The sequence below is a fragment of the Channa argus genome, unplaced genomic scaffold (genome assembly GCF_033026475.1).
Source record: "Channa argus isolate prfri unplaced genomic scaffold, Channa argus male v1.0 Contig030, whole genome shotgun sequence".
Lineage (NCBI taxonomy): Eukaryota > Metazoa > Chordata > Actinopteri > Anabantiformes > Channidae > Channa > Channa argus.
The window spans coordinates 264,025-276,534 of record NW_027125249.1 but is presented as its reverse complement, the minus strand read 5'-3'; the positions used below and the strand labels follow the sequence as shown (position 1 = coordinate 276,534).

General features: G+C 41.4%; 13 pseudogenes; all 13 read left to right on the top strand.

Moving 5' to 3' along the window:
• The first annotated feature begins 117 nt into the window (after window positions 1-117).
• Window positions 118-236, top strand: LOC137115874 (5S ribosomal RNA; annotated as a pseudogene).
• An 868-nt stretch (window positions 237-1,104) lies between these two features.
• On the top strand, window positions 1,105-1,223 carry LOC137116259 (5S ribosomal RNA; annotated as a pseudogene).
• An 864-nt stretch (window positions 1,224-2,087) lies between these two features.
• LOC137116124 (5S ribosomal RNA) lies at window positions 2,088-2,206 on the top strand (annotated as a pseudogene).
• An 868-nt stretch (window positions 2,207-3,074) lies between these two features.
• On the top strand, window positions 3,075-3,193 carry LOC137116006 (5S ribosomal RNA; annotated as a pseudogene).
• Window positions 3,194-4,050: 857 nt separating this feature from the next.
• On the top strand, window positions 4,051-4,169 carry LOC137116163 (5S ribosomal RNA; annotated as a pseudogene).
• An 867-nt stretch (window positions 4,170-5,036) lies between these two features.
• Window positions 5,037-5,155, top strand: LOC137115873 (5S ribosomal RNA; annotated as a pseudogene).
• Window positions 5,156-6,025: 870 nt separating this feature from the next.
• LOC137116303 (5S ribosomal RNA) lies at window positions 6,026-6,144 on the top strand (annotated as a pseudogene).
• An 868-nt stretch (window positions 6,145-7,012) lies between these two features.
• On the top strand, window positions 7,013-7,131 carry LOC137115872 (5S ribosomal RNA; annotated as a pseudogene).
• Window positions 7,132-7,999: 868 nt separating this feature from the next.
• LOC137116325 (5S ribosomal RNA) lies at window positions 8,000-8,118 on the top strand (annotated as a pseudogene).
• Window positions 8,119-8,985: 867 nt separating this feature from the next.
• LOC137116216 (5S ribosomal RNA) lies at window positions 8,986-9,104 on the top strand (annotated as a pseudogene).
• An 866-nt stretch (window positions 9,105-9,970) lies between these two features.
• Window positions 9,971-10,089, top strand: LOC137116277 (5S ribosomal RNA; annotated as a pseudogene).
• An 867-nt stretch (window positions 10,090-10,956) lies between these two features.
• LOC137116162 (5S ribosomal RNA) lies at window positions 10,957-11,075 on the top strand (annotated as a pseudogene).
• An 867-nt stretch (window positions 11,076-11,942) lies between these two features.
• Window positions 11,943-12,061, top strand: LOC137116215 (5S ribosomal RNA; annotated as a pseudogene).
• The last annotated feature ends 449 nt before the right edge of the window (window positions 12,062-12,510 follow it).

The following is a 12,510-nucleotide window of genomic DNA, read 5'->3' as shown; positions in this document are numbered from 1 at the left end:
TAACAGACCAGTACAGTTATAGTACTTTGTACTTTGCCACATTTATCTTCTTCTTAGCAAGTGTCATGCATTCTGCTTCTCCAGCGTTTTTAAGAGCTGTTGATGATATCAAATGCAGCTTACGGCCACACCGCTCTCTAAGCGCCCGATCTCGTCCGATCTCGGCAGCCAAATAGAGCCGGGCCTGGTTAGTACTTGGTAGGAAGACCGCCTGGGAATACCAGGTGCTGTAAGCTTTTTTGCTTGGGTTTACGGGCAGCACAAGCTGGTGTTACTGCCTATTTATTCATAGAAATTGTTCTATATTTTCATCAAATTTTGTTCTTTCATTGCTGTTTTGCTACTTTATTGGTTTGCCAACCATCGTGCTTCATTACTAGTAGACCATGTTACGGTCCTGGCCATATGTGTTGTTTTTATTTTCTTGTTCTTATAGGTGCCCTGCCTGATTGGCTGGATTGGGGGGCAGTACAGGAAGCTGATTGGTCCATCCTACACTTCCTGGAGTTTTAAAAGTATGGTTCCCAACAGCTAGCGAGGCTCTTTCTGGCATCAGCACCTGTTTGCTGTTCTTGGTTTCCAAACCTTATTTAGCATTTTTGAATTGTTAGGTTTTGTGCCGTGGTTTTGTTTATAAATTGTATATTTTGTAAATAGTATTAAATCTGTAGGGGTGGACTGCCATTTTTCTTTTGATTGTTTTCTCTTGTTTTCACATTAGGGAGTTAGGGTTAGCGACTGTCTTTTGGTTTGTTTCTTTCTATCAGGCTAGCTAGCACTTTCTGTGGGAAATGGCTTATTTTGTTTATTATGTTGGCCTTGGTTCGCCCTGAGTTGTAGTGTCATGTTTTGTTTGACACTTTCTTTCGTTTAAAATAAATATCATTCTGTTGGAACATCTCAATCCTGGATTTTGGTTTGGGGATCGGAGAGGGAACATGCAAATTTATCTTTGTATGTTTCACCCTGACCCCCTAGACAGGGGCGTAACAGACCAGTACAGTTATAGTACTTTGTACTTTGCCACATTTATCTTCTTCTTAGCAAGTGTCATGCATTCTGCTTCTCTAGCGTTTTTAAGAGCTGTTGATGATGTCAAATGCATGTTACGGCCACACCGCTCTCTGAGCGCCCGATCTCGTCCGATCTCGGCAGCCAAATAGGGCCGGGCCTGGTTAGTACTTGGTAGGAAGACCGCCTGGGAATACCAGGTGCTGTAAGCTTTTTTGCTTGGGTTTACGGGCAGCTCAAGCTGGTGTTACTGCCTATTTATTCATAGAAATTGTTCTATATTTTCATCAAATTTTGTTCTTTCATTGCTGTTTTGCTACTTTATTGGTTTGCCAACCATCGTGCTTCATTACTAGTAGACCATGTTACGGTCCTGGCCATATGTGTTGTTTTTATTTTCTTGTTCTTATAGGTGCCCTGCCTGATTGGCCGGATTTGGGGGAAGTACAGGAAGCTGATTGGTCCATCCTACACTTCCTGGAGTTTTAAAAGTACGGTTCCCAACAGCTAGCGAGGCTCTTTCTGGCAGCAGCACCTGTTTGCTGTTATTGGTTTCCAAATCTTATTTAGCATTTTTGAATTGTTAGGTTTTGTGCCGTGGTTTTGTTTATAAATTGTATATTTTGTAAATAGTATTAAATCTGTAGGGGTGGACTGCCATTTTCTTTTGATTGTTTTCTCTTGTTTTCACATTAGAGAGTTAGGGTTAGCGACTATCTTTTGGTTTGTTTATTTCTATCAGGCTAGCTAGCACTTTCTGTGGGAAATGGCTTATTTTGTTTATTATGTTGGCCTTGGTTCGCCCTGAGTTGTAGTGTCATGTTTTGTTTGACACTTTCTTTCGTTTAAAATAAATATCATTCTGTTGGAACATCTCAATCCTGGATTTTGGTTTGAGGATCGGAGAGGGAACATGCAAATTTATCTTTGTATGTTTCACCCTGACCCCCTAGACAGGGGCGTAACAGACCAGTACAGTTATAGTACTTTGTACTTTGCCACATTTATCTTCTTAGCAAGTGTCATGCATTCTGCTTCTCTAGCGTTTTTAAGAGCTGTTGATAATGTCAAATGCAGCTTACGGCCACACCACTCTCTAAGCGCCCGATCTCGTCCGATCTCGGCAGCCAAATAGAGCCGGGCCTGGTTAGTACTTGGTAGGAAGACCGCCTGGGAATACCAGGTGCTGTAAGCTTTTTTGCTTGGGTTTACAGGCAGCACAAGCTGGTGTTACTGCCTATTTATTCATAGAAATTGTTCTATATTTTCATCAAATTTTGTTCTTTCATTGCTGTTTTGCTACTTTATTGGTTTGCCAACCATCGTGCTTCATTACTAGTAGACCATGTTACGGTCCTGGCCATATGTGTTGTTTTTATTTTCTTGTTCTTATAGGTGCCCTGCCTGATTGGCCGGATTGGGGGGCAGTACAGGAAGCTGATTGGTCAATCCTACACTTGCTGGAGTTTTAAAAGTACGGTTCCCAACAGCTAGCGAGGCTCTTTCTGGCATCAGCACCTGTTTGCTGTTCTTGGTTTCCAAACCTTATTTAGCATTTTTGAATTGTTAGGTTTTGTGCCGTGGTTTTGTTTATAAATTGTATATTTTGTAAATAGTATTAAATCTGTACGGGTGGACTGCCATTTTTCTTTTGATTGTTTTCTCTTGTTTTCGCATTAGGGAGTTAGGGTTAGCGACTGTCTTTTGGTTTGTTTCTTTCTATCAGGCTAGCTAGCACTTTCTGTGGGAAATGGCTTATTTTGTTTATTATGTTGGCCTTGGTTCGCCCTGAGTTGTAGTGTCATGTTTTGTTTGACACTTTCTTTCGTTTAAAATAAATATCATTCTGTTGGAACATCTCGATCCTGGATTTTGGTTTGGGGATCGGAGAGGGAACATGCAAATTTATCTTTGTATGTTTCACCCTGACCCCCTAGACAGGGGCGTAACAGACCAGTACAGTTACAGTACTTTGTACTTTGCCACATTTATTTTCTTCTTAGCAAGTGTCATGCATTCTGCTTCTCCAGCGTTTTTAAGAGCTGTTGATGATATCAAATGCAGCTTACGGCCACACCGCTCTCTAAGCGCCCGATCTCGTCCGATCTCGACAGCCAAATAGAGCCGGGCCTGGTTAGTACTTGGTAGGAAGACCGCCTGGGAATACCAGGTGCTGTAAGCTTTTTTGCTTGGGTTTACGGGCAGCACAAGCTGGTGTTACTGCCTATTTATTCATAGAAATTGTTCTATATTTTCATCAAATTTTGTTCTTTCATTGCTGTTTTGCTACTTTATTGGTTTGCCAACCATCGTGCTTCATTACTAGTAGACCATGTTACGGTCCTGGCCATATGTGTTGTTTTTATTTTCTTGTTCTTATAGGTGCCCTGCCTGATTGGCTGGATTGGGGGGCAGTACAGGAAGCTGATTGGTCCATCCTACACTTCCTGGAGTTTTAAAAGTATGGTTCCCAACAGCTAGCGAGGCTCTTTCTGGCATCAGCACCTGTTTGCTGTTCTTGGTTTCCAAACCTTATTTAGCATTTTTGAATTGTTAGGTTTTGTGCCGTGGTTTTGTTTATAAATTGTATATTTTGTAAATAGTATTAAATCTGTAGGGGTGAACTGCCATTTTCTTTGGACTGTTTTCACATTAGGGAGTTAGGGTTAGCGACTGTCTTTTGGTTTGTTTCTTTCTATCAGGCTAGCTAGCACTTTCTGTGGGAAATGGCTTATTTTGTTTATTATGTTGGCCTTGGTTCGCCCTGAGTTGTAGTGTCATGTTTTGTTTGACACTTTCTTTCGTTTAAAATAAATATCATTCTGTTGGAACATCTCAATCCTGGATTTTGGTTTGGGGATCGGAGAGGGAACATGCAAATTTATCTTTGTATGTTTCACCCTGACCCCCTAGACAGGGGCGTAACAGACCAGTACAGTTATAGTACTTTGTACTTTGCCACATTTATCTTCTTCTTAGCAAGTGTCATGCATTCTGCTTCTCTAGCGTTTTTAAGAGCTGTTGATGATGTCAAATGCATGTTACGGCCACACCGCTCTCTAAGCGCCCGATCTCGTCCGATCTCGGCAGCCAAATAGGGCCGGGCCTGGTTAGTACTTGGTAGGAAGACCGCCTGGGAATACCAGGTGCTGTAAGCTTTTTTGCTTGGGTTTACGGGCAGCTCAAGCTGGTGTTACTGCCTATTTATTCATAGAAATTGTTCTATATTTTCATCAAATTTTGTTCTTTCATTGCTGTTTTGCTACTTTATTGGTTTGTCAACCATCGTGCTTCATTACTAGTAGACCATGTTACGGTCCTGGCCATATGTGTTGTTTTTATTTTCTTGTTCTTATAGGTGCCCTGCCTGATTGGCCGGATTTGGGGGAAGTACAGGAAGCTGATTGGTCCATCCTACACTTCCTGGAGTTTTAAAAGTACGGTTCCCAACAGCTAGCGAGGCTCTTTCTGGCAGCAGCACCTGTTTGCTGTTCTTGGTTTCCAAATCTTATTTAGCATTTTTGAATTGTTAGGTTTTGTGCCGTGGTTTTGTTTATAAATTGTATATTTTGTAAATAGTATTAAATCTGTAGGGGTGGACTGCCATTTTCTTTTGATTGTTTTCTCTTGTTTTCACATTAGGGAGTTAGGGTTAGCGACTATCTTTTGGTTTGTTTATTTCTATCAGGCTAGCTAGCACTTTCTGTGGGAAATGGCTTATTTTGTTTATTATGTTGGCCTTGGTTCGCCCTGAGTTGTAGTGTCATGTTTTGTTTGACACTTTCTTTCGTTTAAAATAAATATCATTCTGTTGGAACATCTCAATCCTGGATTTTGGTTTGAGGATCGGAGAGGGAACATGCAAATTTATCTTTGTATGTTTCACCCTGACCCCCTAGACAGGGGCTTAACAGACCAGTACAGTTATAGTACTTTGTACTTTGCCACATTTATCTTCTTCTTAGCAAGTGTCATGCATTCTGCTTCTCTAGCGTTTTTAAGAGCTGTTGATAATGTCAAATGCAGCTTACGGCCACACCGCTCTCTAAGCGCCCGATCTCGTCCGATCTCGGCAGCCAAATAGAGCCGGGCCTGGTTAGTACTTGGTAGGAAGACCGCCTGGGAATACCAGGTGCTGTAAGCTTTTTTGCTTGGGTTTACGGGCAGCTCAAGCTGGTGTTACTGCCTATTTATTCATAGAAATTGTTCTATATTTTCATCAAATTTTGTTCTTTCATTGCTGTTTTGCTACTTTATTGGTTTGTCAACCATCGTGCTTCATTACTAGTAGACCATGTTACGGTCCTGGCCATATGTGTTGTTTTTATTTTCTTGTTCTTATAGGTGCCCTGCCTGATTGGCCGGATTTGGGGGAAGTACAGGAAGCTGATTGGTCCATCCTACACTTCCTGGAGTTTTAAAAGTACGGTTCCCAACAGCTAGCGAGGCTCTTTCTGGCAGCAGCACCTGTTTGCTGTTCTTAGTTTCCAAATCTTATTTAGCATTTTTGAATTGTTAGGTTTTGTGCCGTGGTTTTGTTTATAAATTGTATATTTTGTAAATAGTATTAAATCTGTAGGGGTGGACTGCCATTTTTCTTTTGATTGTTTTCTCTTGTTTTCACATTATAGGGAGTTAGGGTTAGCGACTATCTTTTGGTTTGTTTATTTCTATCAGGCTAGCTAGCACTTTCTGTGGGAAATGGCTTATTTTGTTTATTATGTTGGCCTTGGTTCGCCCTGAGTTGTAGTGTCATGTTTTGTTTGACACTTTCTTTCGTTTAAAATAAATATCATTCTGTTGGAACATCTCGATTCTGGATTTTGGTTTGGGGATCGGAGAGGGAACATGCTAATTTATCTTTGTATGTTGCACCCTGACCCCCTAGACAGGGGCGTAACAGACCAGTACAGTTATAGTACTTTGTACTTTGCCACATTTATCTTCTTCTTAGCAAGTGTCATGCATTCTGCTTCTCCAGCGTTTTTAAGAGCTGTTGATGATGTCAAATGCAGCTTCCGGCCACACCGCTCTCTGAGCGCCCGATCTCGTCCGATCTCGGCAGCCAAATACGGCCGGGCCTGGTTAGTACTTGGTAGGAAGACCGCCTGGGAATACCAGGTGCTGTAAGCTTTTTTGCTTGGGTTTACGGGCAGCACAAGCTGGTGTTACTGCCTATTTATTCATAGAAATTGTTCTATATTTTCATCAAATTTTGTTCTTTCATTGCTGTTTTGCTACTTTATTGGTTTGTCAACCATCGTGCTTCATTACTAGTAGACCATGTTACGGTCCTGGCCATATGTGTTGTTTTTATTTTCTTGTTCTTATAGGTGCCCTGCCTGATTGGCCGGATTTGGGGGAAGTACAGGAAGCTGATTGGTCAATCCTACACTTCCTGGAGTTTTAAAAGTACGGTTCCCAACAGCTAGCGAGGCTCTTTCTGGCAGCAGCACCTGTTTGCTGTTCTTGGTTTCCAAACCTTATTTAGCATTTTTGAATTGTTAGGTTTTGTGCCGTGATTTTGTTTATAAATTGTATATTTTGTAAATAGTATTAAATCTGTAGGGGTGGACTGCCATTTTTCTTTTGATTGTTTTCTCTTGTTTTCGCATTAGGGAGTTAGGGTTAGCGACTGTCTTTTGGTTTGTTTCTTTCTATCAGGCTAGCTAGCACTTTCTGTGGGAAATGGCTTTTTTTGTTTATTATGTTGGCCTTGGTTCGCCCTGAGTTGTAGTGTCATGTTTTGTTTGACACTTTCTTTCGTTTAAAATAAATATCATTCTGTTGGAACATCTCGATCCTGGATTTTGGTTTGGGGATCGGAGAGGGAACATGCAAATTTATCTTTGTATGTTTCACCCTGACCCCCTAGACAGGGGCGTAACAGACCAGTACAGTTATAGTACTTTGTACTTTGCCACATTTATCTTCTTCTTAGCAAGTGTCATGCATTCTGCTTCTCCAGCGTTTTTAAGAGCTGTTGATGATATCAAATGCAGCTTACGGCCACACCGCTCTCTAAGCGCCCGATCTCGTCCGATCTCGGCAGCCAAATAGAGCCGGGCCTGGTTAGTACTTGGTAGGAAGACCGCCTGGGAATACCAGGTGCTGTAAGCTTTTTTGCTTGGGTTTACGGGCAGCACAAGCTGGTGTTACTGCCTATTTATTCATAGAAATTGTTCTATATTTTCATCAAATTTTGTTCTTTCATTGCTGTTTTGCTACTTTATTGGTTTGCCAACCATCGTGCTTCATTACTAGTAGACCATGTTACGGTCCTGGCCATATGTGTTGTTTTTATTTTCTTGTTCTTATAGGTGCCCTGCCTGATTGGCTGGATTGGGGGGCAGTACAGGAAGCTGATTGGTCCATCCTACACTTCCTGGAGTTTTAAAAGTATGGTTCCCAACAGCTAGCGAGGCTCTTTCTGGCATCAGCACCTGTTTGCTGTTCTTGGTTTCCAAACCTTATTTAGCATTTTTGAATTGTTAGGTTTTGTGCCGTGGTTTTGTTTATAAATTGTATATTTTGTAAATAGTATTAAATCTGTAGGGGTGGACTGCCATTTTTCTTTTGATTGTTTTCTCTTGTTTTCACATTAGGGAGTTAGGGTTAGCGACTGTCTTTTGGTTTGTTTATTTCTATCAGGCTAGCTAGCACTTTCTGTGGGAAATGGCTTATTTTGTTTATTATGTTGGCCTTGGTTCGCCCTGAGTTGTAGTGTCATGTTTTGTTTGACACTTTCTTTCGTTTAAAATAAATATCATTCTGTTGGAACATCTCAATCCTGGATTTTGGTTTGGGGATCGGAGAGGGAACATGCAAATTTATCTTTGTATGTTTCACCCTGACCCCCTAGACAGGGGCGTAACAGACCAGTACAGTTATAGTACTTTGTACTTTGCCACATTTATCTTCTTCTTAGCAAGTGTCATGCATTCTGCTTCTCTAGCGTTTTTAAGAGCTGTTGATGATGTCAAATGCATGTTACGGCCACACCGCTCTCTAAGCGCCCGATCTCGTCCGATCTCGGCAGCCAAATAGGGCCGGGCCTGGTTAGGACTTGGTAGGAAGACCGCCTGGGAATACCAGGTGCTGTAAGCTTTTTTGCTTGGGTTTACGGGCAGCTCAAGCTGGTGTTACTGCCTATTTATTCATAGAAATTGTTCTATATTTTCATCAAATTTTGTTCTTTCATTGCTGTTTTGCTACTTTATTGGTTTGTCAACCATCGTGCTTCATTACTAGTAGACCATGTTACGGTCCTGGCCATATGTGTTGTTTTTATTTTCTTGTTCTTATAGGTGCCCTGCCTGATTGGCCGGATTTGGGGGAAGTACAGGAAGCTGATTGGTCCATCCTACACTTCCTGGAGTTTTAAAAGTACGGTTCCCAACAGCTAGCGAGGCTCTTTCTGGCAGCAGCACCTGTTTGCTGTTCTTGGTTTCCAAATCTTATTTAGCAGTTTTGAATTGTTAGGTTTTGTGCCGTGGTTTTGTTTATAAATTGTATATTTTGTAAATAGTATTAAATCTGTAGGGGTGGACTGCCATTTTCTTTTGATTGTTTTCTCTTGTTTTCACATTAGGGAGTTAGGGTTAGCGACTATCTTTTGGTTTGTTTATTTCTATCAGGCTAGCTAGCACTTTCTGTGGGAAATGGCTTATTTTGTTTATTATGTTGGCCTTGGTTCGCCCTGAGTTGTAGTGTCATGTTTTGTTTGACACTTTCTTTCGTTTAAAATAAATATCATTCTGTTGGAACATCTCAATCCTGGATTTTGGTTTGAGGATCGGAGAGGGAACATGCAAATTTATCTTTGTATGTTTCACCCTGACCCCCTAGACAGGGGCGTAACAGACCAGTACAGTTATAGTACTTTGTACTTTGCCACATTTATCTTCTTCTTAGCAAGTGTCATGCATTCTGCTTCTCCAGCGTTTTTAAGAGCTGTTGATGATGTCAAATGCAGCTTACGGCCACACCGCTCTCTGAGCGCCCGATCTCGTCCGATCTCAGCAGCCAAATAGGGCCGGGCCTGGTTAGTACTTGGTAGGAAGACCGCCTGGGAATACCAGGTGCTGTAAGCTTTTTTGCTTGGGTTTACGGGCAGCACAAGCTGGTGTTACTGCCTATTTATTCATAGAAATTGTTCTATATTTTCATCAAATTTTGTTCTTTCATTGCTGTTTTGCTACTTTATTGGTTTGTCAACCATCGTGCTTCATTACTAGTAGACCATGTTACGGTCCTGGCCATATGTGTTGTTTTTATTTTATTGTTCTTATAGGTGCCCTGCCTGATTGGCCGGATTTGGGGAAGTACAGGAAGCTGATTGGTCCATCCTACACTTCCTGGAGTTTTAAAAGTACGGTTCCCAACAGCTAGCGAGGCTCTTTCTGGCAGCAGCACCTGTTTGCTGTTCTTGGTTTCCAAACCTTATTTAGCATTTTTGAATTGTTAGGTTTGTGCCGTGGTTTTGTTTGTAAATTGTATATTTTGTAAATAGTATTAAATCTGTAGGGGTGGACTGCCATTTTTCTTTTGATTGTTTTCTCTTGTTTTCGCATTAGGGAGTTAGGGTTAGCGACTGTCTTTTGGTTTGTTTCTTTCTATCAGGCTAGCTAGCACTTTCTGTGGGAAATGGCTTATTTTGTTTATTATGTTGGCCTTGGTTCGCCCTGAGTTGTAGTGTCATGTTTTGTTTGACACTTTCTTTCGTTTAAAATAAATATCATTCTGTTGGAACATCTCAATCCTGGATTTTGGTTTGGGGATCGGAGAGGGAACATGCAAATTTATCTTTGTATGTTTCACCCTGACCCCCTAGACAGGGGCGTAACAGACCAGTACAGTTATAGTACTTTGTACTTTGCCACATTTATCTTCTTCTTAGCAAGTGTCATGCATTCTGCTTCTCTAGCGTTTTTAAGAGCTGTTGATGATATCAAATGCATGTTACGGCCACACCGCTCTCTAAGCGCCCGATTTCGTCCGATCTCGGCAGCCAAATAGGGCCGGGCCTGGTTAGTACTTGGTAGGAAGACCGCCTGGGAATACCAGGTGCTGTAAGCTTTTTTGCTTGGGTTTACGGGCAGCTCAAGCTGGTGTTACTGCCTATTTATTCATAGAAATTGTTCTATATTTTCATCAAATTTTGTTCTTTCATTGCTGTTTTGCTACTTTATTGGTTTGTCAACCATCGTGCTTCATTACTAGTAGACCATGTTACGGTCCTGGCCATATGTGTTGTTTTTATTTTCTTGTTCTTATAGGTGCCGTGCCTGATTGGCCGGATTTGGGGGAAGTACAGGAAGCTGATTGGTCCATCCTACACTTCCTGGAGTTTTAAATGTACGGTTCCCAACAGCTAGCGAGGCTCTTTCTGGCAGCAGCACCTGTTTGCTGTTCTTGGTTTCCAAATCTTATTTAGCATTTTTGAATTGTTAGGTTTTGTGCCGTGGTTTTGTTTATAAATTGTATATTTTGTAAATAGTATTAAATCTGTAGGGGTGGACTGCCATTTTCTTTTGATTGTTTTCTCTTGTTTTCACATTAGGGAGTTAGGGTTAGCGACTATCTTTTGGTTTGTTTATTTCTATCAGGCTAGCTAGCACTTTCTGTGGGAAATGGCTTATTTTGTTTATTATGTTGGCCTTGGTTCGCCCTGAGTTGTAGTGTCATGTTTTGTTTGACACTTTCTTTCGTTTAAAATAAATATCATTCTGTTGGAACATCTCAATCCTGGATTTTGGTTTGGGGATCGGAGAGGGAACATGCAAATTTATCTTTGTATGTTTCACCCTGACCCCCTAGACAGGGGCGTAACAGACCAGTACAGTTATAGTACTTTGTACTTTGCCACATTTATCTTCTTCTTAGCAAGTGTCATGCATTCTGCTTCTCTAGCGTTTTTAAGAGCTGTTGATGATGTCAAATGCATGTTACGGCCACACCGCTCTCTAAGCGCCCGATCTCGTCCGATCTCGGCAGCCAAATAGGGCCGGGCCTGGTTAGTACTTGGTAGGAAGACCGCCTGGGAATACCAGGTGCTGTAAGCTTTTTTGCTTGGGTTTACGGGCAGCTCAAGCTGGTGTTACTGCCTATTTATTCATAGAAATTGTTCTATATTTTCATCAAATTTTGTTCTTTCATTGCTGTTTTGCTACTTTATTGGTTTGTCAACCATCGTGCTTCATTACTAGTAGACCATGTTACGGTCCTGGCCATATGTGTTGTTTTTATTTTCTTGTTCTTATAGGTGCCCTGCCTGATTGGCCGGATTTGGGGGAAGTACAGGAAGCTGATTGGTCCATCCTACACTTCCTGGAGTTTTAAAAGTACGGTTCCCAACAGCTAGCGAGGCTCTTTCTGGCAGCAGCACCTGTTTGCTGTTCTTGGTTTCCAAATCTTATTTAGCAGTTTTGAATTGTTAGGTTTTGTGCCGTGGTTTTGTTTATAAATTGTATATTTTGTAAATAGTATTAAATCTGTAGGGGTGGACTGCCATTTTCTTTTGATTGTTTTCTCTTGTTTTCACATTAGGGAGTTAGGGTTAGCGACTATCTTTTGGTTTGTTTATTTCTATCAGGCTAGCTAGCACTTTCTGTGGGAAATGGCTTATTTTGTTTATTATGTTGGCCTTGGTTCGCCCTGAGTTGTAGTGTCATGTTTTGTTTGACACTTTCTTTCGTTTAAAATAAATATCATTCTGTTGGAACATCTCAATCCTGGATTTTGGTTTGAGGATCGGAGAGGGAACATGCAAATTTATCTTTGTATGTTTCACCCTGACCCCCTAGACAGGGGCGTAACAGACCAGTACAGTTATAGTACTTTGTACTTTGCCACATTTATCTTCTTCTTAGCAAGTGTCATGCATTCTGCTTCTCCAGCGTTTTTAAGAGCTGTTGATGATGTCAAATGCAGCTTACGGCCACACCGCTCTCTGAGCGCCCGATCTCGTCCGATCTCAGCAGCCAAATAGGGCCGGGCCTGGTTAGTACTTGGTAGGAAGACCGCCTGGGAATACCAGGTGCTGTAAGCTTTTTTGCTTGGGTTTACGGGCAGCACAAGCTGGTGTTACTGCCTATTTATTCATAGAAATTGTTCTATATTTTCATCAAATTTTGTTCTTTCATTGCTGTTTTGCTACTTTATTGGTTTGTCAACCATCGTGCTTCATTACTAGTAGACCATGTTACGGTCCTGGCCATATGTGTTGTTTTTATTTTATTGTTCTTATAGGTGCCCTGCCTGATTGGCCGGATTTGGGGAAGTACAGGAAGCTGATTGGTCCATCCTACACTTCCTGGAGTTTTAAAAGTACGGTTCCCAACAGCTAGCGAGGCTCTTTCTGGCAGCAGCACCTGTTTGCTGTTCTTGGTTTCCAAACCTTATTTAGCATTTTTGAATTGTTAGGTTTGTGCCGTGGTTTTGTTTGTAAATTGTATATTTTGTAAATAGTATTAAATCTGTAGGGGTGGACTGCCATTT